Raw genomic sequence first — 17,657 nt, forward strand, 5'->3', positions numbered from 1 at the left:
TGCCTCAGTCACGGTCACTCATCCCCAAGGTCAGCAGCCAGTGCATTCAGACTTCGCTCCAGGGATGATCCAGCATGACTTCCCTACAGCTGAGATTGTGCCCACTGTTATTCCGTTAAAATCCTCAAGGACAGTCAGGGGTTTACTTGGCCTCCTTCCCAACATGCCTATAGTTCCTCAGCTGTGATTCAGAGCAATCCCGAGGCTTTTGGATAAGACATTAAATTGAGGCTTCATTTATCCTCTTGGCTAGATTTAAAAATCCCATTATTCTGTTTTAGAGTAATGATGGCCCGGGGTTTGGAAGGGATCTCCCCAGGAACCTGCATCAATATTTATTTCTCAAACATATTACATCATCAGTGACTCGGCCTTCACTATAGTGCCATTTGTGGGATCTTGCTGTGCATAAATTGGCTGCTTGTAGTTCCTGCATTACAGCAGTGACTGCATTTTGACAAGGTCTTCATTAGCTGCAAACTTGCTGTGATAGAGCTGGGGTTTCGGCAACTACCCTGTCAGACCCTATAAGAACTGTATACATTTCTCCTGTATGAGATGCATTCTCATTCTTCTAAACTCTAGGGAAAGCAGGTCCAGTCTCCACAGTCTCTCCTCAGGACAGTCTCACCATCCCAGCAAACAGTCTGATGAATCTCCGCTGGACTCCCTCTATAGCTAGCCTAGCTGTCCTTAGGCAAGGTGACCAGACCTTGACAGTGCTTCAGGTGCAGTTTCACCAGTCTTAGAACATAGAACATTACAGCACAGTACAGGCCCTTCGGCCCTCAATGTTGCGCCGCCCTGTCATACTAATCTGAAGCCCATCCCACCTACACTATTCCATGTACATCCATATGCCTGTCCAATGACGACTTAAATGCACTTAAATTTGGCGAATCTACCACCGATGCAGATAAAGCATTCCATACCCTTACTACTCTCTGAGTAAAGAAACTACCTCTGACATCTGTCTTATACCTATCTCCCCTCACTTTAAAGTCGTGTCCCCTCGTGTTTGCCGTCCCCATACTTGGAAAAAGGCTCTCCCTGTCCACCCTATCTAACCCTCTGATTATCTTGTATGTTCTAACCCTCTGATTATCTTGTATGTAAAATTGAAGCCTAAACTTTTAAGAAACTGAAAGTTTGTCTTCAATTTAGAGCACTCACTTTGGGATGGATGTCCAGATGTCAGAGAGGATGTGGAAGAGATTTGTCAGAATGGAGCCAGGGATAAGGGACTTCACTTGTGCGGAGGGCCTGCTGTAGAGGCTGGGATTGAGAAGGTTAAGGGCAAATTTGTTCTAGATATTCAAAATGAATGGTTTTGTGTGAGTACATAAGGAAAACATGTTTGCAGAGTCCAAAACCAGAGGGCACAGATTGGAAGCAGTTGACTTTTTTTAAGCAGCAAGTTTTGAACTGGAAAGTGGTGCCTGAAAGGGCAGCATTAACTTCTGGAATTTGATGAATCCTTGAGGGGCAACATTGGCAGCACCATGGGGGAAGAGCAAGGGGAGTGGCAATAATTGTACGACTCTTTCAAAGAGCCAGAATAGGTACAGATGGTTGGTCGGTCTCCTCTTATGTTGCGTCATTCTCTGATTCAGTGAGTTAATGAAATAGGAATATGACAATTCTTTCAGGTATGCCAGCCTGTTAGCCAAATGGAGTAAACAGGAGCGTACAAATTGCAATGGTGGGTGGGAGAAGGAGGAAACAATATTTCAAATGTTCAAAAGAGAGGCTTTTCAAATTTGTAATTGAAATACTGCACTTCAAGGAGAATGCTGCAGATGTTCATCAGGCTAAGTAAGAAAGATGTTCTAGCTTTGCAACTACATCAACATTTGGATAAATGCAACTTCCATAGTGCTCTGTTGGAAATGCTATTATAGATCCTGTTGGACTGCATCAATATACTGTGGGGACAGGTCTGGCACGGTATAACACTGGGGTACAGTACTGATGGGGACAGGTCTGTCTCTGTATAACACTGGGGTACAGTACTGGTGGGGACAGGTCTGTCGCACTATAACACTGGGGTGCAGTACTGGTGGGGACAGGTCTGTCGCTGTATAACACTAGGATACAGTACTGGTGGGGACAGGTCTGTCACTGTATAATACTGGGGTACAGTAATGATGGAGGCTGGTCTGTCACTGTATAACACGGGTGCAGTACTGATGGGGACAGGTCTGTCGCTGTATAACACTGGAGTACAGTACTGGTGGGGACAGGTCTGTCACTGTATAACACTGGAGTACAGTACTGGTGTGGACAGGTCTGTCACTGTATAACACTGGGGTACAGTACTGGTGTGGACAGGTCTGTCACTATAACACTGGGGTACAGTACTGGTGGGGACGGGTCTGTCCCTGTATAACACTGGGATACAGTACTGGTGGGGACAGGTCTGTCACTGTATAACACTGGGGTACAGTACTGGTGGGGATGGGTCTGTCACTGTATAACACTGGGTACAGTACTGATGGGGTCGGGTCTGTCACTGTGTAACACAGGGGTACAGTACTGGTGGGGACAGGTCTGTCACTGTAAAACATAGGTGCATTACTGGTGGTGGCAGGTGTGTCACTGTATAACACTGGGGTGCAGTACTGGTGGGAATAGATCTGTCACTGTATAACACTGCGGTACAGTACTGGCGGGGACAGGTCTGTCACTGTCTTAACAGTGGGGTACATTACTGCTGGGGACGGGTCTGTCACTGTATAACACTGGAGTACAGTACTGAGGGGGACAGGTCTGTCCCTGTATAACACTGGGGTACAGTACTGGTAGGGACAGGTCTGTCACTGTAGAACATTGGGATACAGTACTGGCGGGGATAGGTCTGTCACTGTCTTAACACTGGGGTACATTACTGCTGGGGACGGGTCTGTCACTGTATAACACTGGAGTACAGTACTGGTGGGGACAGGCTTGTCACTGTATAACACTGGGGTACAGTAATGGTGGGGACAGGTCTATCACTATAACACTGGAGTACAGTACTGGCGGGGACAGGTCTGTCACTGTCATAACAGTGGGGTACATTACTGCTGGGGACGGGTCTGTCACTGTATAACACTGGGGTACAGCACTGGTGGGGACAGGTCTGTCACTGTATAACACTGGGTACAGTACTGATGGGGTCAGGTCTGTCACTGTATAACGTAGGTGCATTACTGCTGGGGACGGGTCTGTCACTGTATAACACTGGGGTACAGTACTGAGGGGGACAAGTCTGTCCCTGTATAATATTGGTGTACAGTAATGATGGGGACAGATCTGTCCCTGTATAACACTGGGGTACAGTACTGATGGGGACAGGTCTGTCCCTGTATAACACTGGGGTACAGTACTGGTGGGGGCAGGTCTGTCACTGTATAACACTGGGGTACAGTACTGGTGTGGACAGGTCTGTCGCTGTATAACACTGGGGTACATACTGGTGGGGACAGGTCTATCACTATAACACTGGAGTACAGTACTGGCGGGGACGGGTCTGTCACTGTATAACACTGGAGTACAGTACTGGTGGGGACAGGATTGTCACTGTATAACACTGGGGTACAGTAATGGTGGGGACAGGTCTATCACTATAACACTGGAGTACAGTACTGGCGGGGACAGGTCTGTCACTGTCATAACAGTGGGGTACATTACTGCTGGGGACGGGTCTGTCACTGTATAACACTGGGGTACAGCACTGGTGGGGACAGGTCTGTCACTGTATAACACTGGGGTACAGTACTGGTAGGGACGGGTCTGTCACTGTATAACACTGGGTACAGTACTGATGGGGTCAGGTCTGTCACTGTATAACGTAGGTGCATTACTGCTGGGGACGGGTCTGTCCCTGTATAACACTGGGGTACAGTACTGAGGGGGACAAGTCTGTCCCTGTATAATATTGGAGTACAGTACTGGCAGGGACAGTTCAGTCCCTATATAACACTGGGTACAGTACTGGTAGGGACAGGTCTGTCCCTGTATAACACTGGGGTACAGTACTGGCGGGGACAGGACTGTCACTGTATAACACTGGGGTACAGTACTGGTGGGGACAGGTGAGTCACTGTATAACACTGGGGTACAGTACTGGTGGGGACAGGTCTGTCACTGTATAACACTGGGGTACAGTACTGGTGGGGACAGGTGAGTCACTGTATAACACTGGGGTACAGTACTGGTGGGGACAGGTGAGTCACTGTATAACACTGGGGTACAGTACTGGTAGGGACAGGTCTGTCACTGTAGAACACAGCGGTACAGTACTGGCGGGGACAGATCTGTCACTGTCTTAACACTGGGGTACATTACTGCTGGGGACCGGTCTGTCACTGTATAACACTGGGGTACAGTACAGATGGGGACAGGACTGTCACTGTATAACACTGGGGTACAGTAATGATGGAGGCTGGTCTGTCACTGTATAACACGGGTGCAGTACTGATGGGGACAGGTCTGTCGCTGTATAACACTGGAGTACAGTACTGGTGGGGACAGGTCTGTTGCTGTATAACACTGGAGTGCAGTACTGGTGGGGACAGGTCTGTCACTGTATAACACTGGAGTACAGTACTGGTGTGGACAGGTCTGTCACTGTATAACACTGGGGTACAGTACTGGTGTGGACAGGTCTGTCACTATAACACTGGGGTACAGTACTGGTGGGGACGGGTCTGTCCCTGTATAACACTGGGATACAGTACTGGTGGGGACAGGTCTGTCACTGTATAACACTGGGGTACAGTACTGGTGGGGATGGGTCTGTCACTGTATAACACTGGGTACAGTACTGATGGGGTCGGGTCTGTCACTGTGTAACACAGGGGTACAGTACTGGTGGGGACAGGTCTGTCACTGTAAAACATAGGTGCATTACTGGTGGTGGCAGGTGTGTCACTGTATAACACTGGGGTGCAGTACTGGTGGGAATAGATCTGTCACTGTATAACACTGCGGTACAGTACTGGCGGGGACAGGTCTGTCACTGTCTTAACAGTGGGGTACATTACTGCTGGGGACGGGTCTGTCACTGTATAACACTGGAGTACAGTACTGGTGGGGACAGGATTGTCACTGTATAACACTGGGGTACAGTAATGGTGGGGACAGGTCTATCACTATAACACTGGAGTACAGTACTGGCGGGGACAGGTCTGTCACTGTCATAACAGTGGGGTACATTACTGCTGGGGACGGGTCTGTCACTGTATAACACTGGGGTACAGCACTGGTGGGGACAGGTCTGTCACTGTATAACACTGGGTACAGTACTGATGGGGTCAGGTCTGTCACTGTATAACGTAGGTGCATTACTGCTGGGGACGGGTCTGTCACTGTATAACACTGGGGTACAGTACTGAGGGGGACAAGTCTGTCCCTGTATAATATTGGTGTACAGTAATGATGGGGACAGATCTGTCCCTGTATAACACTGGGGTACAGTACTGATGGGGACAGGTCTGTCCCTGTATAACACTGGGGTACAGTACTGGTGGGGGCAGGTCTGTCATTGTATAACACTGGGGTACAGTACTGGTGTGGACAGGTCTGTCGCTGTATAACACTGGGGTACATACTGGTGGGGACAGGTCTATCACTATAACACTGGAGTACAGTACTGGCGGGGACGGGTCTGTCACTGTATAACACTGGAGTACAGTACTGGTGGGGACAGGATTGTCACTGTATAACACTGGGGTACAGTAATGGTGGGGACAGGTCTATCACTATAACACTGGAGTACAGTACTGGCGGGGACAGGTCTGTCACTGTCATAACAGTGGGGTACATTACTGCTGGGGACGGGTCTGTCACTGTATAACACTGGGGTACAGCACTGGTGGGGACAGGTCTGTCACTGTATAACACTGGGGTACAGCACTGGTGGGGACAGGTCTGTCACTGTATAACACTGGGGTACAGTACTGGTAGGGACGGGTCTGTCACTGTATAACACTGGGTACAGTACTGGTAGGGACGGGTCTGTCACTGTATAACACTGGGTACAGTACTGATGGGGTCAGGTCTGTCACTGTATAACGTAGGTGCATTACTGCTGGGGACGGGTCTGTATAACACTGGGCTACAGTACTGAGGGGGACAAGTCTGTCCCTGTATAATATTGGAGTACAGTACTGGCAGGGACAGTTCAGTCCCTATATAACACTGGGTACAGTACTGGTAGGGACAGGTCTGTCACTGTAGAACACTGTGGTACAGTACTGGCGGGGACAGATCTGTCACTGTATAACACTGGGGTGCAGTACAGATGGGGACAGGACTGTCACTGTATAACACTGGGGTACAGTACTGGTGGGGACAGGTCTGTCACTGTATAACACTGGGGTACAGTACTGGCGGGGACAGGTCTGTCACTGTCTTAACACTGGGGTACATTACTGCTGGGGACGGGTCTGTCACTGTATAACACTGGAGTACAGTACAGATGGGGAAAGGACTGTCACTGTATAACACTGGGGTACAGTAATGATGGAGGCTGGTCTGTCACTATGACACTGGGGTACAGTACTGGTGGGGGCAGGTCTGTCCCTGTATAACACTGGGGTACAGTACTGGTGGGGACCGGTCTGTCACTGTATAACACTGGGGTACAGTACTGGTGGGGACAGGTCTGTCACTGTATAACACTGGGGTACAGTACTGGTGTGGACAGGTCTGTCGCTGTATAACACTGGGGTACAGTACTGATGGGGACAGGTCTGTCGCTGTATAACACTGGGGTACAGTATTGGTGGGGTGGGTCTGTCACTGTATAACACTTGGGTGCATTACTGGCGGGGACAGGTCTGTCACTGTATAATACTGGGGTGCAGTAATGGCGGGGACAGGTCTGTCGCTGCATTACACTGGGGTACAGTACTGATGGAACAGGTCTGTCGCTGGATAACACTGGGGTACAGTAATGGTGGGGACAGGTCTATCACTGTATAACACTGGAGTACAGTACTGGTGGGTACAGATCTGTCCCTGTATAACACTGGGGTACAGTACTGGTGGGGGCAGGTCTGTCCCTGTATAACACTGGGGTATAGTACTGGTGGGGACAGGTCTGTCACTGTATAACACTGGGGTGCAGTACTGGTGGGGACCGGTTTGTCCCTGTATAACACTGGGATGCAGTACTGGCGGGGACAGGTCTGTCGCTGTATAACACTGGAGTGCAATACTGATGGGGACAGGTCTGTCGCTGTATAACACTGGGGTACAGTACTGATGGGGACAGGTCTGTCACTGTATAACACTGGGGTACAGTACTGGTGGGGACAGGTCTGTCACTGTATAACACTGAGGTACATTACTGATGGAACAGGTCTGTTGCTGTATAACACTGGGGTACAGTAATGGTGGGGACAGGTCTATCACTGTATAACACTGGAGTTCAGTACTGGTGGGGACAGATCTGTCCCTGTATAATACTGGGGTACAGTACTGGTGGGGGCAGGTCTGTCCCTGTATAACACTGGGGTACAGTACTGGTGGGGACCGGTTTGTTCCTGTATAACACTGGGATGCAGTACTGGCGGGGACAGGTCTGTCGCTGTATAACACTGGAGTGCAGTACTGATGGGGACAGGTCTGACGCTGTATAACACTGGGGTACAGTACTGATGGGGACAGGTCTGTCGCTGTCTAACACTGGGGTACAGTACTGATGGGGACAGGTCTGTCACAGTATAACACTGGGGTACAGTACTGGTGGGGACAGGTTTGTCGCTGTATAATACTGGGGTGCAGTACTGGCGGGGACGGGCCTGTCTCTGTATAACACTGGGGTACAGTACTAGCGGGGACAGGTCTGTCGCTCTATAACACTGGGGTTCAGTACTGGTGTGGACAGGTCTGTCACTGTATAACACTGGGGTACAGTACTGGTGTGGACAGGTCTGTCACTATAACACTGGGATACAGTACTGGCGGGACAGGTCTGTCACTGTCTTAACACTGGGGTACATTACTGCTGGGGACGGGTCTGTCACTGCATAACACTGGGGTACAGTACAGATGGGGACAGGACTGTCACTGTATAACACTGGGGTACAGTAATGGTGGGGACAGGTCTGTCGCTGTATTACACTGGGGTACAGTACTGATGGAACAGGTCTGTCGCTGGATAACACTGGGGTATAGTACTGGTGGGGACAGGTCTGTCACTGTATAACACTGGGGTACAGTACTGGTGGGGACAGGTCTGTCACTGTATAACACTGGGGTGGAGTACTGGTGGGGACCGGTTTGTCCCTGTATAACACTGGGGTACAGTACTGATGGGGACAGGTCTGTCGCTGTATAACACTGGGGTACAGTACTGGTGGGGACAGGTCTATCACTGTATAACACTGGGGTGCAGTACTGGTGGGGACCGCTTTGTCCCTGTATAACACTGGGGTACAGTACTGGTGGGGACGGGTCTGTCTCTGTACAACACTGGGGTACAGTACTGGCGGGGACAGGTCTGTCGCTGTATAACACTAGGGTGCAGTACCGGTGGGAAAGGTCTGTCGCTGTATAACACTGGGGGACAGTACTGGTGGGGACAGGTCTGTCCCTGTATAACACTGGGGTACAGTACTGATGGGACCAGGTCAGTCACTATAACACTGGGGTACAGTACTGGTGTGGACAGGTCTGTCACTGTATAACACTGGGGTACAGTACTGGTGTGGACAGGTCTGTCACTGTATAACACTGGAGTACAGCACTGGTGGGGACAGGTCTGTCACTGTATAACACTGGGGTACAGCACTGGTGGGGACAGGTCTGTCACTGTATAACACTGGGGTACAGTACTGGTGGGGACGGGTCGGTCACTGTATAACACTGGGTACAGTACTGATGGGATCAGGTCTGTCACTGTAAAACACTGGGGTACAGTACTGGTGGGGACAGGTCTGTCACTGTATAACACTGGGGTACAGTACTGGCGGGGACAGGTCTGTCACTGTCTTAACAGTGGGGTACATTACTGCTTGGGATGGGTCTGTCACTGTATAACACGGGTACAACACTGGTGGGGACGGGTCTGTCACTGTATAACACTGGGTACAGTACTGATTGGTTCAGGTCTGTCACTGTATAACACTGCGGTACAGTACTGCTGGAGACGGGTCTGTTACTGTATAACACTGGGGTACAGCACTAGTGGGGACAGGACTGTCACTGTATAACACTGGGGTACAGTACTGGTGGGGACGGGTCTGTCACTGTATAACACTGGGGTACAGTACTGGTGGGGACAGGTCTGTCACTGTATAACACTGGGGTACAGCACTGGTGGGGACAGGTCTGTCACTGTATAACACTGGGGTACAGCACTGGTGGGGACGGGTCTGTCACTGTATAACACTGGGTACAGTACTGATGGGGTCAGGTCTGTCACTGTATAACGTAGGTGCATTACTGCTGGGGACGGGTCTGTCACTGTATAACACTGGGGTACAGTACTGAGGGGGACAAGTCTGTCCCTGTATAATATTGGTGTACAGTAATGATGGGGACAGATCTGTCCCTGTATAACACTGGGGTACAGTACTGATGGGGACAGGTCTGTCCCTGTATAACACTGGGGTACAGTACTGGTGGGGGCAGGTCTGTCACTGTATAACACTGGGCTACAGTACTGGTGGGGGCAGGTCTGTCCCTGTATAACACTGGGGTACAGTACTGATGGGGACAGGTCTGTCCCTGTATAACACTGGGGTACAGTACTGGTGGGGGCAGGTCTGTCACTGTATAACACTGGGGTACAGTACTGGTGGGGACAGGTCTGTCGCTGTATAACACTGGGGTGCAGTACTGGCGGGGACAGGTCTGTCGCCGTATAACACTGGGGTACAGTACTGGCGGGGACAGGTCTGTCGCTGTATAACACTGGAGTGCAGTACTGATGGGGACAGGTCTGTCGCTGTATAATACTGGGGTGCAGTACTGGCGGGGACAGGTCTGTCGCTGTATAACACTGGAGTGCAGTACTGATGGGGACAGGTCTGTCGCTGTATAACATTGGTACAGTACTGATGGGGACAGGTCTGTCACTGTATAACACTGGGGTACAGTACTGGTGGGGACAGGTCTGTCACTGTATAACACTGGGGTACAGTACTCGTGGGGACAGGTCTGTCACTGTATAACACTGGGGTACACTACTGGTGGGGGCAGGTCTGTTCCTGTATAACACTGGGGGACAGTACTGGTGGGGACAGGTCTGTCAGTGTATAACACTGGGGTACAGTACTGGTGGGGACAGGTCTGTCACTGTATAACACTGGGGTACAGTACTGGTGGGGACAGGTCTGTCACTGTATAACACTGGGGGACAGTACTGGTGGGGGCAGGTCTGTTCCTGTATAACACTGGGGTACAGTACTGGTGGGGACAGGTCTGTCACTGTATAACACTGGGGTACAGCACTGGTGGGGATAGGTCTGTCACTGTATAACACTGGGGTACAGCACTGGTGGGGACAGGTCTGTCACTGTATAACACTGGGGTACAGTACTGGTGGGGACGGGTCTGTCACTGTATAACACTGGGTACAGTACTGATGGGATCAGGTCTGTCACTGTAAAACACTGGGGTACAGTACTGGTGGGGACAGGTCTGTCACTGTATAACACTGCGGTACAGTACTGGCGGGGACAGGTCTGTCACTGTCTTAACAGTGGGGTACATTACTGCTGGGGATGGGTCTGTCACTGTATAACACTGGGTACAGTACTGATTGGTTCAGGTCTGTCACTGTATAACACTGCCGTACAGTACTGCTGGAGACGGGTCTGTTACTGTATAACACTGGGGTACAGCACTGGTGGGGACGGGTCTGTCACTGTATAACACTGGGTACAGTACTGATGGGGTCAGGTCTGTCACTGTATAACGTAGGTGCATTACTGCTGGGGACGGGTCTGTCACTGTATAACACTGGGGTACAGTACTGAGGGGGACAAGTCTGTCCCTGTATAATATTGGTGTACAGTAATGATGGGGACAGATCTGTCCCTGTATAACACTGGGGTACAGTACTGATGGGGACAGGTCTGTCCCTGTATAACACTGGGGTACAGTACTGGTGGGGGCAGGTCTGTCCCTGTGTAACACTGGGGTGCAGTACTGATGGGTGCAAGTCTGTCACTATAACACTGGGGTACAGTACTGGTGGGGACAGGTCTGTCACTGTATAACACTGGAGTGCAGTACTGATGGGGACAGGTCTGTCGCTGTATAACACGGGTACAGTATTGATGGGGACAGGTCTGTCGCTGTATAACACTGGAGTGCAGTACTGATGGGGACAGGTCTGTCGCTGTATAACACGGGTACAGTACTGATGGGGACAGGTCTGTCGCTGTATAACACTGGGGGACAGTACTGGTGGGGACAGGTCTGTTCCTGTATAACACTGGGGTACAGTACTGGTGGGGACAGGTCTGTTCCTGTATAACACTGGGGTACAGTACTGGTGGGGACAGGTCTGTCATTGTATAACACTGGGGTACAGCACTGGTGGGGACAGGTCTGTCACTGTATAACACTGGGGTACAGCACTGGTGGGGACAGGTCTGTCACTGTATAACACTGGGTACAGTACTGGTGGGGACGGGTCTGTCACTGTAAAACACTGGGGTACAGTACTGGTGGGGACAGGTCTGTCACTGTATAACACTGGGGTACAGTACTGGTGGGGACAGGTCTGTCACTGTATAACACTGCGGTACAGTACTGGCGGGGACAGGTCTGTCACTGTCTTAACAGTGGGGTACATTTCTGCTGGGGATGGGTCTGTCACTGTATAACACTGGGTACAGTACTGATTGGTTCAGGTCTGTCACTGTATAACACTGCGGTACAGTACTGCTGGAGACGGGTCTGTTACTGTATAACACTGGGGTACAGCACTGGTGGGGACAGGTCTGTCACTGTATAACACTGGGGTACAGTACTGGTGGGGACGGGTCTGTCACTGTATAACACTGGGTACAGTACTGATGGGGTCAGGTCTGTCACTGTATAACGTAGGTGCATTACTGCTGGGGACGGGTCTGTCACTGTATAACACTGGGGTACAGTACTGAGGGGGACAAGTCTGTCCCTGTATAATATTGGTGTACAGTAATGATGGGGACAGATCTGTCTCTGTATAACACTGGGGTACAGTACTGGTGGGGGCAGGTCTGTCACTGTATAACACTGGGGTACAGTACTGGTGGGGGCAGGTCTGTCCCTGTATAACACTGGGGTGCAGTACTGATGGGTGCAAGTCTGTCACTATAACACTGGGGTACAGTACTGGTGGGGACAGGTCTGTCACTGTATAACACTGGGGTGCAGTACTGGCGGGGACAGGTCTGTCGCTGTATAACACTGGAGTGCAGTACTGATGGGGACAGGTCTGTCGCTGTATAACACTGGGGTACAGCACTGGTGGGGACAGGTCTGTCACTGTATAACACTGGGGTACAGTACTGGTGGGGACGGGTCTGTCACTGTATAACACTGGGTACAGTACTGATGGGATCAGGTCTGTCACTGTAAAACACTGGGGTACAGTACTGGTGGGGACAGGTCTGTCACTGTATAACACTGCGGTACAGTACTGGCGGGGACAGGTCTGTCACTGTCTTAACAGTGGGGTACATTACTGCTGGGGATGGGTCTGTCACTGTATAACACGGGTACAGCACTGGTGGGGACGGGTCTGTCACTGTATAACACTGGGTACAGTACTGATTGGTTCAGGTCTGTCACTGTATAACACTGCGGTACAGTACTGCTGGGGACGGGTCTGTTACTGTATCACACTGGGGTATAGTAGTGGTGGGGACAGGTCTGTCCCTGTATAACACTGGGGTACAGTACTGGTGGGGACAGGTCTGTCCCTGTATAACACTGGGGTACAGTACTGGTGTGGACAGGTCTGTCACTGTATAACACTGGGGTACAGTACTGGTGTGGACAGGTCTGTCACTGTATAACACTGGAGTACAGCACTGGTGGGGACAGGTCTGTCACTGTATAACACTGGGGTACAGCACTGGTGGGGACAGGTCTGTCACTGTATAACACTGGGGTACAGTACTGGTGGGGACGGGTCGGTCACTGTATAACACTGGGTACAGTACTGATGGGATCAGGTCTGTCACTGTAAAACACTGGGGTACAGTACTGGTGGGGACAGGTCTGTCACTGTATAACACTGGGGTACAGTACTGGCGGGGACAGGTCTGTCACTGTCTTAACAGTGGGGTACATTACTGCTTGGGATGGGTCTGTCACTGTATAACACGGGTACAACACTGGTGGGGACGGGTCTGTCACTGTATAACACTGGGTACAGTACTGATTGGTTCAGGTCTGTCACTGTATAACACTGCGGTACAGTACTGCTGGAGACGGGTCTGTTACTGTATAACACTGGGGTACAGCACTAGTGGGGACAGGACTGTCACTGTATAACACTGGGGTACAGTACTGGTGGGGACGGGTCTGTCACTGTATAACACTGGGGTACAGTACTGGTGGGGACAGGTCTGTCACTGTATAACACTGGGGTACAGTACTGGTGGGGACAGGACTGTCACTGTATAACACTGGGGTACAGTACTGGTGGGGACGGGTCTGTCACTGTATAACACTGGGTACAGTACTGATGGGGTCAGGTCTGTCACTGTATAACGTAGGTGCATTACTGCTGGGGACGGGTCTGTCACTGTATAACACTGGGGTACAGTACTGCTGGGGACGGGTCTGTTACTGTATAACACTGGGGTACAGCACTGGTGGGGACAGGTCTGTCACTGTATAACACTGGGGTACAGTACTGGTGGGGACGGGTCTGTCACTGTATAACACTGGGTACAGTACTGATGGGGTCAGGTCTGTCACTGTATAACGTAGGTGCATTACTGCTGGGGACGGGTCTGTCACTGTATAACACTGGGGTACAGTACTGAGGGGGACAAGTCTGTCCCTGTATAATATTGGTGTACAGTAATGATGGGGACAGATCTGTCCCTGTATAACACTGGGGTACAGTACTGATGGGGACAGGTCTGTCCCTGTATAACACTGGGGTACAGTACTGGTGGGGGCAGGTCTGTCACTGTATAACACTGGGCTACAGTACTGGTGGGGGCAGGTCTGTCCCTGTATAACACTGGGGTGCAGTACTGATGGGTGCAAGTCTGTCACTGTAACACTGGGGTACAGTACTGGTGGGGACAGGTCTGTCGCTGTATAACACTGGGGTGCAGTACTGGCGGGGACAGGTCTGTCGCCGTATAACACTGGGGTACAGTACTGGCGGGGACAGGTCTGTCGCTGTATAACACTGGAGTGCAGTACTGATGGGGACAGGTCTGTCGCTGTATAACACTGGGGTGCAGTACTGGCGGGGACAGGTCTGTCGCTGTATAACACTGGAGTGCAGTACTGATGGGGACAGGTCTGTCGCTGTATAACATGGGTACAGTACTGATGGGGACAGGTCTGTCACTGTATAACACTGGGGTACAGTACTGGTGGGGACAGGTCTGTCACTGTATAACACTGGGGTACAGTACTCGTGGGGACAGGTCTGTCACTGTATAACACTGGGGTACACTACTGGTGGGGGCAGGTCTGTTCCTGTATAACACTGGGGGACAGTACTGGTGGGGACAGGTCTGTCAGTGTATAACACTGGGGTACAGTACTGGTGGGGACAGGTCTGTCACTGTATAACACTGGGGTACAGTACTGGTGGGGACAGGTCTGTCACTGTATAACACTGGGGGACAGTACTGGTGGGGGCAGGTCTGTTCCTGTATAACACTGGGGTACAGTACTGGTGGGGACAGGTCTGTCACTGTATAACACTGGGGTACAGCACTGGTGGGGACAGGTCTGTCACTGTATAACACTGGGGTACAGCACTGGTGGGGACAGGTCTGTCACTGTATAACACTGGGGTACAGTACTGGTGGGGACGGGTCTGTCACTGTATAACACTGGGTACAGTACTGATGGGATCAGGTCTGTCACTGTAAAACACTGGGGTACAGTACTGGTGGGGACAGGTCTGTCACTGTATAACACTGCGGTACAGTACTGGCGGGGACAGGTCTGTCACTGTCTTAACAGTGGGGTACATTACTGCTGGGGATGGGTCTGTCACTGTATAACACTGGGAACAGTACTGATTGGTTCAGGTCTGTCACTGTATAACACTGCCGTACAGTACTGCTGGAGACGGGTCTGTTACTGTATAACACTGGGGTACAGCACTGGTGGGGACGGGTCTGTCACTGTATAACACTGGGTACAGTACTGATGGGGTCAGGTCTGTCACTGTATAACGTCGGTGCATTACTGCTGGGGACGGGTCTGTCACTGTATAACACTGGGGTACAGTACTGAGGGGGACAAGTCTGTCCCTGTATAATATTGGTGTACAGTAATGATGGGGACAGATCTGTCCCTGTATAACACTGGGGTACAGTACTGATGGGGACAGGTCTGTCCCTGTATAACACTGGGGTACAGTACTGGTGGGGGCAGGTCTGTCCCTGTGTAACACTGGGGTGCAGTACTGATGGGTGCAAGTCTGTCACTATAACACTGGGGTACAGTACTGGTGGGGACAGGTCTGTCACTGTATAACACTGGAGTGCAGTACTGATGGGGACAGGTCTGTCGCTGTATAACACGGGTACAGTATTGATGGGGACAGGTCTGTCGCTGTATAACACTGGAGTGCAGTACTGATGGGGACAGGTCTGTCGCTGTATAACACGGGTACAGTACTGATGGGGACAGGTCTGTCGCTGTATAACACTGGGGGACAGTACTGGTGGGGACAGGTCTGTTCCTGTATAACACTGGGGTACAGTACTGGTGGGGACAGGTCTGTTCCTGTATAACACTGGGGTACAGTACTGGTGGGGACAGGTCTGTCATTGTATAACACTGGGGTACAGCACTGGTGGGGACAGGTCTGTCACTGTATAACACTGGGGTACAGCACTGGTGGGGACAGGTCTGTCACTGTATAACACTGGGTACAGTACTGGTGGGGACGGGTCTGTCACTGTAAAACACTGGGGTACAGTACTGGTGGGGACAGGTCTGTCACTGTATAACACTGGGGTACAGTACTGGTGGGGACAGGTCTGTCACTGTATAACACTGCGGTACAGTACTGGCGGGGACAGGTCTGTCACTGTCTTAACAGTGGGGTACATTTCTGCTGGGGATGGGTCTGTCACTGTATAACACTGGGTACAGTACTGATTGGTTCAGGTCTGTCACTGTATAACACTGCGGTACAGTACTGCTGGGGACGGGTCTGTTACTGTATAACACTGGGGTACAGCACTGGTGGGGACAGGTCTGTCACTGTATAACACTGGGGTACAGTACTGGTGGGGACGGGTCTGTCACTGTATAACACTGGGTACAGTACTGATGGGGTCAGGTCTGTCACTGTATAACGTAGGTGCATTACTGCTGGGGACGGGTCTGTCACTATAACACTGGGGTACAGTACTGAGGGGGACAAGTCTGTCCCTGTATAATATTGGTGTACAGTAATGATGGGGACAGATCTGTCTCTGTATAACACTGGGGTACAGTACTGGTGGGGGCAGGTCTGTCACTGTATAACACTGGGGTACAGTACTGGTGGGGGCAGGTCTGTCCCTGTATAACACTGGGGTGCAGTACTGATGGGTGCAAGTCTGTCACTATAACACTGGGGTACAGTACTGGTGGGGACAGGTCTGTCACTGTATAACACTGGGGTACAGTACTGGTGGGGACAGGTCTGTCGCTGTATAACACTGGGGTGCAGTACTGGCGGGGACAGGTCTGTCGCTGTATAACACTGGGGTACAGTACTGGTGGGGACGGGTCTGTCACTGTATAACACTGGGTACAGTACTGATGGGATCAGGTCTGTCACTGTAAAACACTGGGGTACAGTACTGGTGGGGACAGGTCTGTCACTGTATAACACTGCGGTACAGTACTGGCGGGGACAGGTCTGTCACTGTCTTAACAGTGGGGTACATTACTGCTGGGGATGGGTCTGTCACTGTATAACACGGGTACAGCACTGGTGGGGACGGGTCTGTCACTGTATAACACTGGGTACAGTACTGATTGGTTCAGGTCTGTCACTGTATAACACTGCGGTACAGTACTGCTGGGGACGGGTCTGTTACTGTATCACACTGGGGTATAGTAGTGGTGGGGACAGGTCTGTCCCTGTATAACACTGGGGTACAGTACTGGTGGGGACAGGTCTGTCCCTGTATAACACTGGGGTACAGTACTGGTGTGGACAGGTCTGTCACTGTATAACACTGGGGTACAGTACTGGTGTGGACAGGTCTGTCACTGTATAACACTGGGGTACAGTACTGGTGGGGACAGGTCTGTCCCTGTATAACACTGGGATACAGTACTGGTGGGGACAGGTCTGTCACTGTATAACACTGGGGTACAGCACTGGTGTGGACAGGTCTGTCACTGTATAACACTGGGATACAGTACTGGTGGGGACAGGTCTGTCCCTGTATAACACTGGGATACAGTACTGGTGGGGACAGGTCTGTCACTGTATAACACTGGGGTACAGCACTGGT

General features: G+C 51.1%; 1 protein-coding gene across 6 annotated transcripts in view; it reads left to right on the forward strand.

Moving 5' to 3' along the window:
* Positions 1-17,657, forward strand: part of fhip1b (FHF complex subunit HOOK interacting protein 1B) — a 157,407-nt gene that overhangs the window by 27,922 nt on the left and 111,828 nt on the right. The window lies entirely within an intron of this gene.

The sequence above is a fragment of the Chiloscyllium plagiosum genome, unplaced genomic scaffold, assembly GCF_037043375.1.
Source record: "Chiloscyllium plagiosum isolate Xiang-an unplaced genomic scaffold, Cpla_swu_hap1 HiC_scaffold_6, whole genome shotgun sequence".
In the NCBI taxonomy this organism is placed as follows: domain Eukaryota; kingdom Metazoa; phylum Chordata; class Chondrichthyes; order Orectolobiformes; family Hemiscylliidae; genus Chiloscyllium; species Chiloscyllium plagiosum.